Source organism: Propithecus coquereli, unplaced genomic scaffold (assembly GCF_000956105.1).
Source record: "Propithecus coquereli isolate 6110/MARCELLA unplaced genomic scaffold, Pcoq_1.0 Scaffold10, whole genome shotgun sequence".
NCBI classification, from domain to species: domain Eukaryota; kingdom Metazoa; phylum Chordata; class Mammalia; order Primates; family Indriidae; genus Propithecus; species Propithecus coquereli.
Window position 1 is genome coordinate 13,078,760 of NW_012133858.1, and position 13,765 is coordinate 13,092,524.

Genomic DNA, 13,765 nt, shown 5'->3' on the forward strand with positions numbered 1-13,765 from the left:
TTTTTACATGAATTCATCCTTTTAATTCTCACAAAAAAATCTATGAGGTAGTAGCTGTTGTTATAATCCCCACTTTACGGACAAGAAAACTGAGGCCTGTAAATTTTAAGTAACTTGCTCAAAGTGACATGACAAGTGAAGGCAAAGTCAGAATTTGAACCTGGGCAATCTGGTCCAGAGGTTGGGCTCTTAATCACTCAGGAAATTGGCTGTAAATGTTGTCAAATATTTAACGAATATTATTTTCAAGGGACATCCAACTTATTAGCCTATTCTGAAGATTAACTTTTGTTTATATTTTAAGTGTGTATATGCAGGCACTTGCACAAATGTTAAAGATACTACTGAATGATCATTGGTTTTAACCCTTCTCATTGTCTTCAATTTTCCTCTACTGATATGTAAACACTGTACTTAGTCATGATAATTTTTCTCAAAATGTAAATCTATCACATTGTTCCTCTTTTTCTAATACATCATTGTCTTTTCATCATTTCTGAGACAAAGTTAAATTTTTGTAATGCTACTTGTGAGACACCTAATGATTTGGTGTTTCTCTACAATATCAACTTTTGCCACATGCTTTTGTTTCATAGGTATGACAACCTTTTAAAAAATTTCTTCAGTCAACATTCGCTCAAGTCCGAGCCTTTGCATTCACTGTTTTCTCATCCTAGACTAACTGGTCTTTCATAGTACCCTCCTGTTGATTTCTGTCATCTGACTCCTGCTCAGATATCCCAATAATTGTCACTTACTCTAAGAGACTTTTTTTAACCCCTTAACTAAATTTGCTCCTTGCTGTAAAAGCACTCTTTTCTGTCTCTTTTCATTAATAACATTCACTACACCTGGTCAAAATTGCATATCAAAAGACATGCAATGTTAAATGTACCCTGAATGCTTTTGCAGAGGGTGTTAAAGTCAGTAGTTATGAATGGACCTTCTCCTATATTGAAAGTTATTTATGATTCATTTAAATATGCTTTTATATGCTGTTGGTTTCTTTCTCTCTCTCTCTCTATATATATATATACACTAAAATTTTAACTCATAAAATTGTTTTTGGATATTCAGAAAGCAATAAGCCAAATTCACAAAATCTATTAAAAGGATTCTGAGATTTTTCAAGTTATGAATGGAATAATACTATTACGCTCACGTAAGTTATCTTAAAAAGGACTTTTAAGAAGGAAATAGGTTTTGTTTTCAATTAAATATTTGGATTCCCTTGAACTGTATCAGCTTAAAGTTCCTATTCTTTTCTATTCCAAAGGCCACTGTCAATGTTTTCGTAATTTGCCTATTTAAAATTATTGCCATACCTGGATCAATTTTAAATTATTTTACAAATCAATTCACTATCTTATTTTTAGCATATTTTAATGTAAACATAATTTTAATTTGATATTTTTTGAATGACAACTATGCTTATGCTCTGGACAGATATAGTATCTGTCCTCAAGAAACTAATAATTCAGAAAAATGTATACTTTAAATAAAGAAGGCAAAATGACCAGGACAGAGAATGATAGGAGTGGCACTGATAATGTCCTAGTTCATGCAATTGAAAGTGATAATTAGGTCATACATCTATATCAAATGTTCATTTGTATCAGTCAGAGTCCAAGGTTAAACTAAGGAAAGATTAATGAAGGGCACATTTATATTATAGTGGTATGTACATGGATAAAACAACCAATAAAGAATGACAGAGCACCCAGATACTAGCAACAGTGGAAAATGTTTTAATCTCTTGGCCTGAAAGGTCAAAGGGAGAAAATGTTTCTGCCAGAATCTGGAAAGATAGCAGTGAAAAAAAAGTTTCCTGACAGGAGCTAGTAGAGAACTTAGGCACTGCTAAATCATCACCTGGCATGCAGGTGTGGGAGGTAGAAGCATAAATCCTCACTACAGTACATTCTCCTGTACTTTGCTCTCTTGTGAGTACTTCCCATTGGCCCATTCAATAAGAAGCCAGAAGGCAAGGGAATCGAGGACCTGTAGTCTGTTGATGTCAGCTTCCTAGGGCATATGGCAGGACAGAGAATGGGTTTAGAATAACAGATCCTCTTAAGAAAATGACACACACACACACACACACACACATATTTTACATTTTGCATAAGTATTAGAATTCATGTGAGCACTTAGTCATGTCACTAGAGTAATATATACTTATACTTGCTGCCAGAAATTATTATTATTATTATTATTTTTTTTTTTGAGACAGAGTGTCACTCTGTTGCCCGGGCTAGAGTGCCGTGGCATCGGCTCACAGCAACCTCAAACTCCTGGGCTCAATCCTACTGCCTCAGCCTCCCAAGTAGCTGGGACTACACGCATGCGCCACCATGCCTGGCTAATTTTTCTATATATTTTTAGTTGTCCGGCTAATTTCTTTCTATTTTTTTAGTAGAGACAGGATCTAGCTCTTGCTCAGGCTGGTCTTGAACTCCTGAGCTCAAACAATCCGCCCGTCTTGGCCTTCCAGAGTGCTAGGATTATGGGCATGAGCCATCCCGCCCAGCTCCAGAAATTATTTTTATTCACAGGTAATACATAACTCATGCTATTATAAACTGGTTCAAAATTAAAAAAAAAATAATTACAGGTATTAGTTGAAATTAAAGCAATACCTGAAGGCATCCATGAGAGATATATGTATCTTTTAAAATTTATTTTTCATTATTTCGTTGTACATATTTACAGTATACAACATATTCTCATATGCTTGCTCATGGTGAAACGATTACTATACTCAAGCAAATTGACATATCCATCACTTTATATAGTTATCTTTTTTGTGCGGTGAGTGCACTTAAAATCTACTCTCTTGACAAATTTTTAGTATACAATGCAAAATTACTAACTGCAGTCCTCAATCTGTACATTGGCTCTCTAAACTTACTCTTCCTGCATAACTGCAGCTTTGTAGCCTTTTACCTACAACTCCCCTACCCCCTCCTGCCCCTGGTACCTACTGCCATACTCCCTGTTTCTGCATATTTGAAGTTTGTTTTTGTTTTGTTTTGTTTTAGATTACACATAAAAATCAGATCATGCATAATTTTTCTTTCTTTGTCTGCCTTATTTCACTCAGCACAATGTTCTCCAAGCTCATCCATGTGTTTGCAAATGACAGTATTTCCTTCTTTTTAAAGGCTGAATAGTAATCCATTATGCAGATGTATCACAATTTCTTTTTCCTTTCATTCATCAGTGGACACTTAGGTGTTTTCCATATCTTGGCTATTGTGAATAATGGTGCAATAAATAAATAAATATGGGAATAGATATCTCTGTGAGGTTTGGATTTCATTTTCATTTGGTATACACCCAGAAGAGGGATCATTGGGTCTTATGGTTGTTCTGTTTTTAATTTTTTGAGGAATTTCCGTACTGCTTTCCATGCTTGCCATACCAATTTATACTCTCACCCATAGAGTATAAATGTTCTTTATTCTCTATATCTTTTCCAGCACTTGTTATCTCTTGTCTTTTTGATAATAGCCATCTTAACAAGTGTGAGGTGGTGTCGCATTGTGGATTTGATTTACAATTCCCTGGTGAGAGTAATACTAAGCACCTTTCATTCACCTGTGGACATTTTTATATCTTCTTTGGAGAAATGACTATTCAGGTCCTTTATCCGATTTTACCTCAAGTTATTTGGTTTTGTTTGTTTGTTTGCTATTGAGTTGTGTGAATTCATTATGTATTTTGGATATTAACCTTTTTCAGATATATGGTTTTCAAATATTTTTTTCTCAATCCATAAGCTGCCTTTTCAAATTATTTATTATTTTCTTTGCTGTACAGAAGCTTTTTAGTTTGATGTAGTCCCACTTGTTTATTTTTGCTTTTGTTGCCTGAGCTTTTGGTGTGATACGCAAAAAATCATTGCTGAAGCTAATGTTAAAGAGCTTTTCCCTGTGTTTCCTCCTAGGAGTTTTATGGCTGCACATCTTACATTTAGGTCTTTATTTTGAGTTAGTTTTTGTGTACCATGTAAGATAAGGGTCTAACACCATTCTTATCCATGTGGATTTCCATTTTTTTCCCAGTACCATTTATCGAAGAGCCTATCTTTATCCCCATTGTGTCTTCTTGGTGCTTTTGTCAAAAATTAGTTGACCATACATGCTTGCATTTATTTCTGGGCTCTATTCTGCTCTATTGGTCTATGTGTTTGTTTTTAAACCCAAACCACACTGTTTCGATTACTAGATAATTTGAAATTAGGAAATGTAATGATTCCAACTTCGTTTCTGCTCAAAATTGCTTTGGCTATTCAACATCTTTTGTAGTTCCATATGAATTTTAGAATAGTTATTTCTATTTCTGTGAAAAACACCATTGGAGTTTTAGTACAGATTGCATTGAATCTGTGCATTACTTTTGGTAACATGGACATTTTAACAATATTAATTCTTCCAATCTCTAAACATGGGATATCTTTCCATGTTTTATGTCTTAATTTATTTTATTCATGTTTTATAATTTTTATGTACATATCTTTTACCTCCTTAGTTGAATTTATTCCTAAGTGTTTGATTCTTTTTGATGGTATTGTAAATGGGATTATTTTCCTGATTTCTTTTTCAGATAGGTTATTATTGGTGTAAAGGAATGCAACTGATTTTTGTATGTTGACACTGTATCTTGAAATTTTACTGAATTCATATATTAGTTTTAACAACTTTTTTTGTGTATATTTTTAGGGTTTTCTGTGTATAGGATCTTCTATGTTTGTCATCTGCAATCAGGGATAATTTTACTTCTTCCTTTTTGATTTGGATGCCTTTTATTTATTTTTCTTGTCTGATTGCTCTTGTTAGTATTTCCAGTACTATGTTAAATAGAAGAGGTAAGAATGGGCATCCTTTCCTTGTGTTGGATCTTATAGGAAAAGCTCTCAGTTTTTTCTCATTTAACTATAATGTTAACCATAAAGATTTTTATAAATTGCCTGTGTTATCTCGAGGAAATTTCCTTCTCTATTGAAATTGTTGAGTGTTTTTATCAAGGATGTTACATTTTTTTAAGTGCTTTTTCTGCATCTCTTGACATAATGAGGTGGTTTTATCCTTCATTCTGTTGATATGGTGTACCACAGTGATTGATTTACATATGTTAAGCCAAACTTACATCCCAGGAATAAATCCCACTTGGTGATGCTATATAATTTTTTTGATATGTTGTTAAATTTGGTTCTCTAGTATTTCTTTTAAGGATTTTTGCATCTGTGTTCATCAGAAATCTTGGCCTGTACATTTATTTGTTTTGTGGTGTCTTTATTTGGCTTTGGTATCAAGATGATGTGGTCATCATAAAATAAATTTGGAAGTATTTCCTTTACTTCAGTTTTTTGGAAGAGTTTAAGCATTGGTATTGATTCTTTTTTTGATTGTTGGAAATCAGTCATGAAGCTATTTGGTTCTGGGATTTTCATTATTGAGAGGTTTTAAATTACTACCTCAATTTTCTCATTTGTTATTGTCTGTTCAGACTATTTTCTCATGATTCAATCCTGTTAGGTTGTATGTTTTTAGACATGTATCCATTTCCTCTAGGTTGTCCTCTAGGTTGTGGTTATATTATTATTCATAACAGTTTCTTTTTTTATTTCAGAATATTATGGGGGTACAAACATTTTGGTTACATATAATGCCTTTGTCTCTCCCAAGCCAGGGCTACAAGAGTGAAGATACTATTTCTCTCTTAGGGATCTACTGTAATGTCTTCACTTTATTTCCGATTGTATCTATTTGAACCTTCTCCCTTTTTTTTCTTAGTGTGATGAAAGACTTGTTAATTTTGTTTTTTTTTTTTTCAGAGCACCAATTCTTAGTGTGTTTGATAGCCCCCAAATTTATCTATTCTATATTTGATTTATTTATGCTTTTATCTTTATTATTTCATTCATTCTGCTAAATTTTTGTTTAATTTGTTCTTCTTTTTCTAGTCCGTTGAGGTGTACAATTACGTTGTTTAATTGAGATTGTTTTTAATGCAGGTAATTATTACTATCAACTTCCTTCATAGAATTGCTTTTGTTGCATTCCATAGGTTTTGGTATGTTGTGGTTTTATTTTTATTTGTCTCAAGATATTTTAGAATTTCCTTTTATATTTCTTCTCTAATTCATTGACTGCTCAGAAGTATTTTGTTTAATTTCTGGAAAATACTGTAAAATTTGTAATATTCCTCTTGTTATTTATTTCTAATTTCATACCATGTGGTTGGAAAAGATAAACTTGATATAATTTCAGTGTTCTTAGATTTGTTAAGACTTGTTTTGTGGCCTAACATATGATCTGTCCTCGGGAGTGTTCCATGTATACTTGAATGTATACTCTGCTGCTTTTGGGTGGAATGTTTCATATATGTCTAGAATGTCCATGTGACCAGTGTTTTCTTATTGATTTTTCCCCTGGATGATCTGTCATCCAGACCAACAATCTATGATTGTTAAAAGTGGGGTATTGAAGTGTTTTACTATTATTGTATTGATATCTATTTTTCTTTTCAGATCTATTAATCTTTGCTTTCTATATTTAGGTGTTCTGATGTTAGGTGCATATATATTTACAATTGGTACATCTTCTTGATGAATTGACCTCCTTATCATTATATAATGACCTTCTTTATCTAATCTTACAGTTTTTCACTTAAAGTCCATTTTATTTGATGTTATTATAGCTACTCTTGCTCTCTTTTGGTTTCCCATTTATAGGAAATATCTTTTTTCATCCCTTCATTTTTAGCCTATGTATATCCTTAAAGATAAAGTGAGTCTCTTGTAGGTAACATATAGGTGGATCTTTTTTTAAAAAAAATTCATTTAGCCACTCTATGTCTTTTGATTAAATAATTTAATCTATTTACATTCGAGGTAATTATTGATATAAGGACTTACTATTGCAATTTTTTAATTGTTTTCTGATTGTTTTATACTCTGTTTTTCCTCTCTTTCTGCCTTTCTTTATGATTTCTTGATATTTTGGAGTGGTATGCTTTGATTCCTTTCCCTTTATCTTTTGTATATCTACTATTTGTTATTTCTTTGTGCTTACCATCATGCTTACATAAAACTTCTCATAGGTATAGTAGTCTATTTTGAGTTAATGACAGCTTAATTTCAATCACTTACAAAAACTCTACACTTTTGCTTCCACTCATACTTTATGTTTTTGTTGTCACAATTTATATCTTTGTATACTGTTTTCCCATTAATAAATGCTTGTAGCTATAATTATTTAAAATGTTTTTATCTTTTAACCACTATACTAGAGTTATGTGATTTATACGCCACCATTACAGAATTATAGTATTCAAAATTTGACTTACATTTACCCTTATCAGTGAATTATATAGTTTCACATTTTTAATGTTAGTAATTAGCATTATTTCATTACCACTTGAAGAACCTCGTCTAACATTTCTTGTGAGGTAGGTCTAGTGGTAATGAACTCTCTTATCTTTTGTTTGTCTGGGAAAAGCTTTATTTCTCCTTCATTTCTAAATGACAGCTTTGCCAGATATAATATTCTTAATTAGCACTTTTTTTCTTTCAGCACTTTAAATACATTATCTCATTCTCACCTGACCTGCAATGTTTCTGCTGAGAAATCCAGTAAGTCCATGAGGATTACTTTATATATGATGTGTTGCTTTTATGTTGCCGCTTTCAAATTTCTCTTTGTCTTTGACTTTTGACTATTTGATTATAATGTGTCTCAGTATGTACCTCTTTGGATTGAACTTGTTTGGGAACTCTTAAGCTTCATAGATCCGATGTTTATATCTCTCTCTAGATTTAGGAAGTTTTTAGCCATTATTACCTTAAATAAGCTTTCTGCCCCCTTCTCTTTCTATTTTCCATCTGTAATGTGTATGTTATTTCACTTAATGGTGTCCTTAAGTCCCACAGGCATTTTTTACTTTTTTCTTTTGTCTCTGTCTAAATAATTTTTTAAAACCTGTCTTCAGGTTTGAAGATTATTTCTTCTGCTTTATTGAGTTTTCTATTAAAGGTCTCTATTGCATTTTTCATTTTATTTATTCAGCTCCAGAATTTCTATTTGATTCTTTTTTTAATTATTTCTATTTGTTGATTTTTTTGTTTTATTCATGTATTGTTTTTCATTATATATCCATTATATTTCCATTATATATGGGTTCTCTTGAATTTTACTGAGCTGCCTTAAAAATAATTATTTGAATTCCTTTTTAGGCAATTCATATATGTCCATTTCTTTGGGTCAGTTATGGAAAAATTATTATGCTCCTTTGATGATATCATGTTTCCTTTTTCATTTTTTTATGGCCTTATGTCGATGTCTGTGCATGTGATGGCACGCCCCTGTTGCTTAGGCCTCCAGAAGTGGGGTGCATTGCAGCAATGCCACTGGTCCTGGGATGGCAGGACACTACAGCAGCTCAGGCCCCAGGAGGAAGAGTGAAGTACAGTGGTAACTAAAGTCCCTGGAATGTGGGTGCCATAGCAGCTCAGGTCAGGGGACTACAGTAGTAAGGCTCTTTGGGATGGCAGGGTACAGCAGCAACTTGGGCCAGAGGTAGCAGGGCACTAGGTGGCCCAGGCCCTGAGGGATGAGGTGTAGTGGCAGCAAATGTCCCAGAGATGGAGGAACACAATGTCTGCTCAGGCCTTGGAGGTGGGGTGCAGTATAGTAGCAACTCTGGTGCCAAAATGGCATGGTACCCTAGCGGCTTGGGTCACTGTAGAGGTGGGTGGAGCAGGACATAGAATTGGCTCCTTCTCTGGAGGGAGTGCAGTGATTTAGTGACTCTCTCAGTTGGGCTTTGTGCCAGAGAAGACTGCAGGAGTCCCCTGTAGCGAAGGCTTAATATGTCTACAGTGGTGATAAGGGCCATTGGGCTTCTCTGGCTCACCTTTTCCCCACAGGGAGAAATCTCTCCTGGTCCTTAGCTAATCGCAATTGAAGGATGGAGTGTGCAGGCAAGGTGTTTCCTACATATTTCTATGAGGTCATCCTCAGTTATGTACTTCACAAGGTTTCTGCTGTTTTTTGGCTGGGACAATGAGGAGAAATTATAGTATCCAGAACATAGGATTTGAGTTGGTAGAATTTACGTATGCTTTTTAGAATACTTTGAACATTACTATAATTTCTGCCATTACTGATTTTATTAGGCTGAGTCATTTGCAATTGCTGCTATTTGACCATTTTGACCTACAACTATGGTGCTTTCATATGGTAACACTTAATAGATTGAGAGTATTCAATCATATCTAGGATGAGCCATTCTTGGCACAAAGCTTTCTATTCTGTTTGTGTCTCTGGAGAGTACTTTTATAGATCATTAAAAATATCGCTTTTTAAAAAGCCTATGGATAGTGCCATTTCATGCCAAGAACTCACAGGAACAGAAGGTCATTGATGACATCTTTGGGAACAAATTCTTTTAAATTGGTGAAAAACTGTGGCATGTGCAGGCTTATTCTTGTCATAATTTTTATTAAAGCTGCTACTATGTATTAGGTGAGTTATGGTAATAGGCATGAATAAATTGAATGATTCTTCAAAGTGTTTATTGATGTTCACTTCTTTTTTTGTTTTCCTTTTTCTTTTATTTCAGCATATTATGGGGGTACAGATATTTAGGTTACGTATGTTGCCCTTGGTCCCCCCCAAGTCCGTGTTTCAAATATGTCCTTTATCAACATTCACTTAATTGAAGAAATAAAAATTAAAACTATCCTTAAAACACATTTTGACTTATTTGATTGGTGAAGTTTTGAAAGTTTGATAATATTTATTGAAAAAGTTGTTCTGATCCAAGCAATTCCACTTCAAGGAATTTATCAAATATATACAATCACAGACAAAGATATATGTGAAAACATGTTCATTGTAACAATGTTGTATATTAGAAAAAAACTGAAAACAATGCAGATGCCTTTTGGTAGAAAAATGATTTAAAAATTATGGTTTTATCATATCTTGATGTCTTAAAAAATGAGATTGATTTATATGCTGACATGGAAGAATAGCCAATATATTGTGAATGAGTAAAACAAGTTTCAGAAGTGTATATTCTGACTCTCTTTTCTGTATTTTTATATAGGTTTCATGTACGTGAATCAATACATAGTTAAGTGGGAGTGAGAGAGACTATCTGGAATAGAATGGCGACCTCAGGGAAGTGGAATTACAGATCCAACTGCTGGTGCTTTACTTGTTATTTTATAACTTTTCCCAGACACTGATAAATATTTTATCACTTTTTGAACTGATTTAAAAATGTATGATATGCATGTCTCTCTTTAATGTTAGAATTAAAATGCCAGTTTATAGCTTTGATCTGTTCTTGCTGTATCATTCATTTCCTTATTCTGAGGTACGTTAACCTCAGAGCCAGGAAAGGCCAAACTGTTTAAATTGGCGAACAGAAGTCCTAGTAGTAATATTCTAACAGCTGCGATGACTCCTGAAAAAAAGAGTGATTTAGGGATTTCTGCTTGACCAATGAGATTTCTAGCTTACTGGGTTACTTTTAATATTGATATCTGATTTGAGCTTTGCCACAATTGATGATTCTTTATAGCTGCATCAAAGATTTGTATTTTTTCCAGCTTCTGATAGGCTGTTGCTATGAAAAGAAACATGCCCAATTTTTCCTGTAAGGTGAGCTTTAGAAAACCAAAGCAATCCTTTCTATAAGCCACTAAATCTCCCCCAATCTGAAGACCCTGTTTTGGCAAATGAGCTCATACAAATTTGCCTCATAAACTCTTAAAAAATGCTTATAATCATGACAGCCACGTGGTAAATACTCAAAAATATTATTATTATTGTTATCATTAGTTGTCGTAATAATAGCATTCATAGATGGGAAAACTGAGCTTCCGAGAGGGAAAATCTCTGAGTGAGTTAGTTACAGAGCCAGGAAAATCACCACAGTATTCCGATTCCCTGTTTCTAGGATTTTAGATCTAAAGGAGTCTATGGAAAGTTGTGTCAGATAGTCAATCAGTCATTAAGCATCCATTCAGGGTCAAATGCTTTTGGCTTTGTGATATGGACAAAAAGGTGATTGCTGGTTTTCAACAATCATAGAAATTCCTTCTTAAATGAGATCACTTCAAGATGGAGTGACTCAGCTCCACTGATGTCTCTGACTCTTCTGGGATCAGAGGGCATAGACAAGTAAGTGAATAAAGGTGGCAAAATGGAATATATGGAGCCTGATGAGGCAATACTATGTAAGAAGTAGTTAACTAAAAGCTGAAATAGTGGTACCTCCTTCCATAAAATGATATTTGGCAATAATTCCAAATGCTTTCTAGCAAAAGGGTACTTTTTAACTTAAAATATTTTCAAATCCTAAAAAGAAAAAGTTGTGCTTTATGTTTTTATTGTTTTTAAAAATATATAGTGGCACACATTGTTATGTGCTATCTATGTGTGTACACATCTGGATCAAAAAGTGAATGCATTACCATTTAGAAAGAAAGGGTATCAGGAAATTGAGTATCAGAATTTTGCTTGATAACGACAAAGCCAGCACAGAGAATATTATATTAAAGGAAGCTATCAATAACACTGTCACCTCATGGGGAAATATTTGTCATGGTTGCATTTCCTGTAACTTGTCACTCTTCATCTCTCTTCTTTCTAATTATCATGAGACATAGACTTCTACTATGACAAATGCCCCCTTCCCATCAAGAGTTTGGAGCTTGGAAATAAGAGAAATAAAGTACATTTTTAGCTTAAACCAACTAACTCAACATCTATTTAATGAGGACAGAATGTCTTCTATGCTTAAAAACTCAAAAGAACTAATATGCAAATTTATGACCCAAGGGTAACACAGCAGAGCAATATTTAGAGAAGCAAATTTTATGAGATTGTGACAGCACCGTTATGGAGAAAAGACAAAGAATAAGAGAATAAAAGAGAGATTGACTCAGATCTGGTTGGTTTGTGTGTGTGTGTGTGTGTGTGTGTGTGTATGTGTATGCATGTGTGTGTAATCATGCACACACCCACTGACAGCAAGTGCGGAGTATATCCATTAAAATGGGGAAAGCAGATGCCCATAATAAATTAAAACTAGTTCAGTGTGGTCTACAAGCTAGCCCTGAGTCTAAATAGAAACTAGCCACATAAAATGCTTTACCAAAAAACACCTAACTTAACAAATTATTGGCTAACCTTGTGAATTCAGTTAGTAAGAGCTGACAATCTATTAATTCTTAAGTCTAAATAAATAATGTGTTTATCAGTAATTTAATAGGATGCCTTTTTAAATCTATGTATCTATATTCTTGTCCAATATTTTACTATTGTAGCTTCTAAAAAGCAAATTTTAAGAGTAGTGTAATTTTTTAGGAGTCAAAATGCAGATATATTTTTCCAGAGTTTGAAGACACTGTTTGTGGAATATTGCATAGGATTTATGATTGTTCTGCAAATAAATGTAGATTTAAAACCTCCCTGTGTTCAGCTGTAGGTAGAAGGAAAAAGATGACTTGTTCAATCTTTCCCACTTTTCTTTCTAATTAACCTACCATGTTTCTTTTTTTCCTGTAACAGGCATTTTTTCCAGTACATTCCACTGGAAATTTATATAGAAAAGAATCATATTGTAACTGAGAACAATTCCCAATTGCCCTGACTTCCTACTAGGGCAGAAAAAGAAACATTTGCCACTTTTGTTATCCAAAATGAATTATTTTTCCAGATCTATCTATGTAGCCTGTGTTTTCATTCAGCACTTCTGACATGAATTAACTTTAACCAGATTTGAAATTTCCTTATTTTTATATATAACATTTTCAGGTGTTGATTACAGCACATATTTGGATGGAAAATGAAATTGGATGGTTTTGGCCAAGCCAGTTACCTCATAGCACAGACACAAAGTTCACTTGGTACTGGATCAAGCATACTAAATGGAAAACTTTGCAGTGATTGACAATCTAGTTAACAGAGAAGTTTTGTTTCAGGATCCTAAAGAAAAAGACACTACACATCTCTAAGAAATAGGAAATAATGCTAGAAAAGTACTTAGGTTAGTCCATCTTTTTGCCAACTAGAATATTTAGCTTCCTAGCAAGGCAATTGCAAGTTTAATATATCTAGCAATATTGTGGATTATTTGATGCTGTTGATCAGAAACTAGAAAGTGCATAGAATATGGTAGCTGAGTTACGGAGCAGTCTGTAAATTCTGCCACGTGATAGAGAGATGAAAAAGTAAGGGTGTCTCTCAAAAGGAACTTTTAACACTATCCTTTTTGCTTGACTCATTCTTGACATTTTAATTTTGACCCAAATCATCTCTTACCTGGACTTTCATAATATTCTCAATAATTAGTCTTCCTGCTTCCAACTTCAATGTGTCTCCAATCTGTCACTCACTTTGCTATCTGAGTTACCTCTAAATTATAAATCTGTTAAAATTACTTCTCTTGTTGTAATTCCCATGTGACAATCTATTGATTTCTAAAAAAGTGCCATCTACTTTGCATGATCACACATGACCTTCTGTAATTTGTTTCCCATCTATATTACTAGTCTATTCTTCCTTCTTTATCCTAACTTCCAGTAATATTTAACTACCTGTCCTTTATCAAATGTTCCATGCAAATGCATGTCTCTAGCTTGTGTATCTATGTAAAACATAATATAAAAGAAAAACAACAATCCAACCATTTAAGCTCCCTGACAATGATATAGTATGTATAACATATACATGTTAATATATAT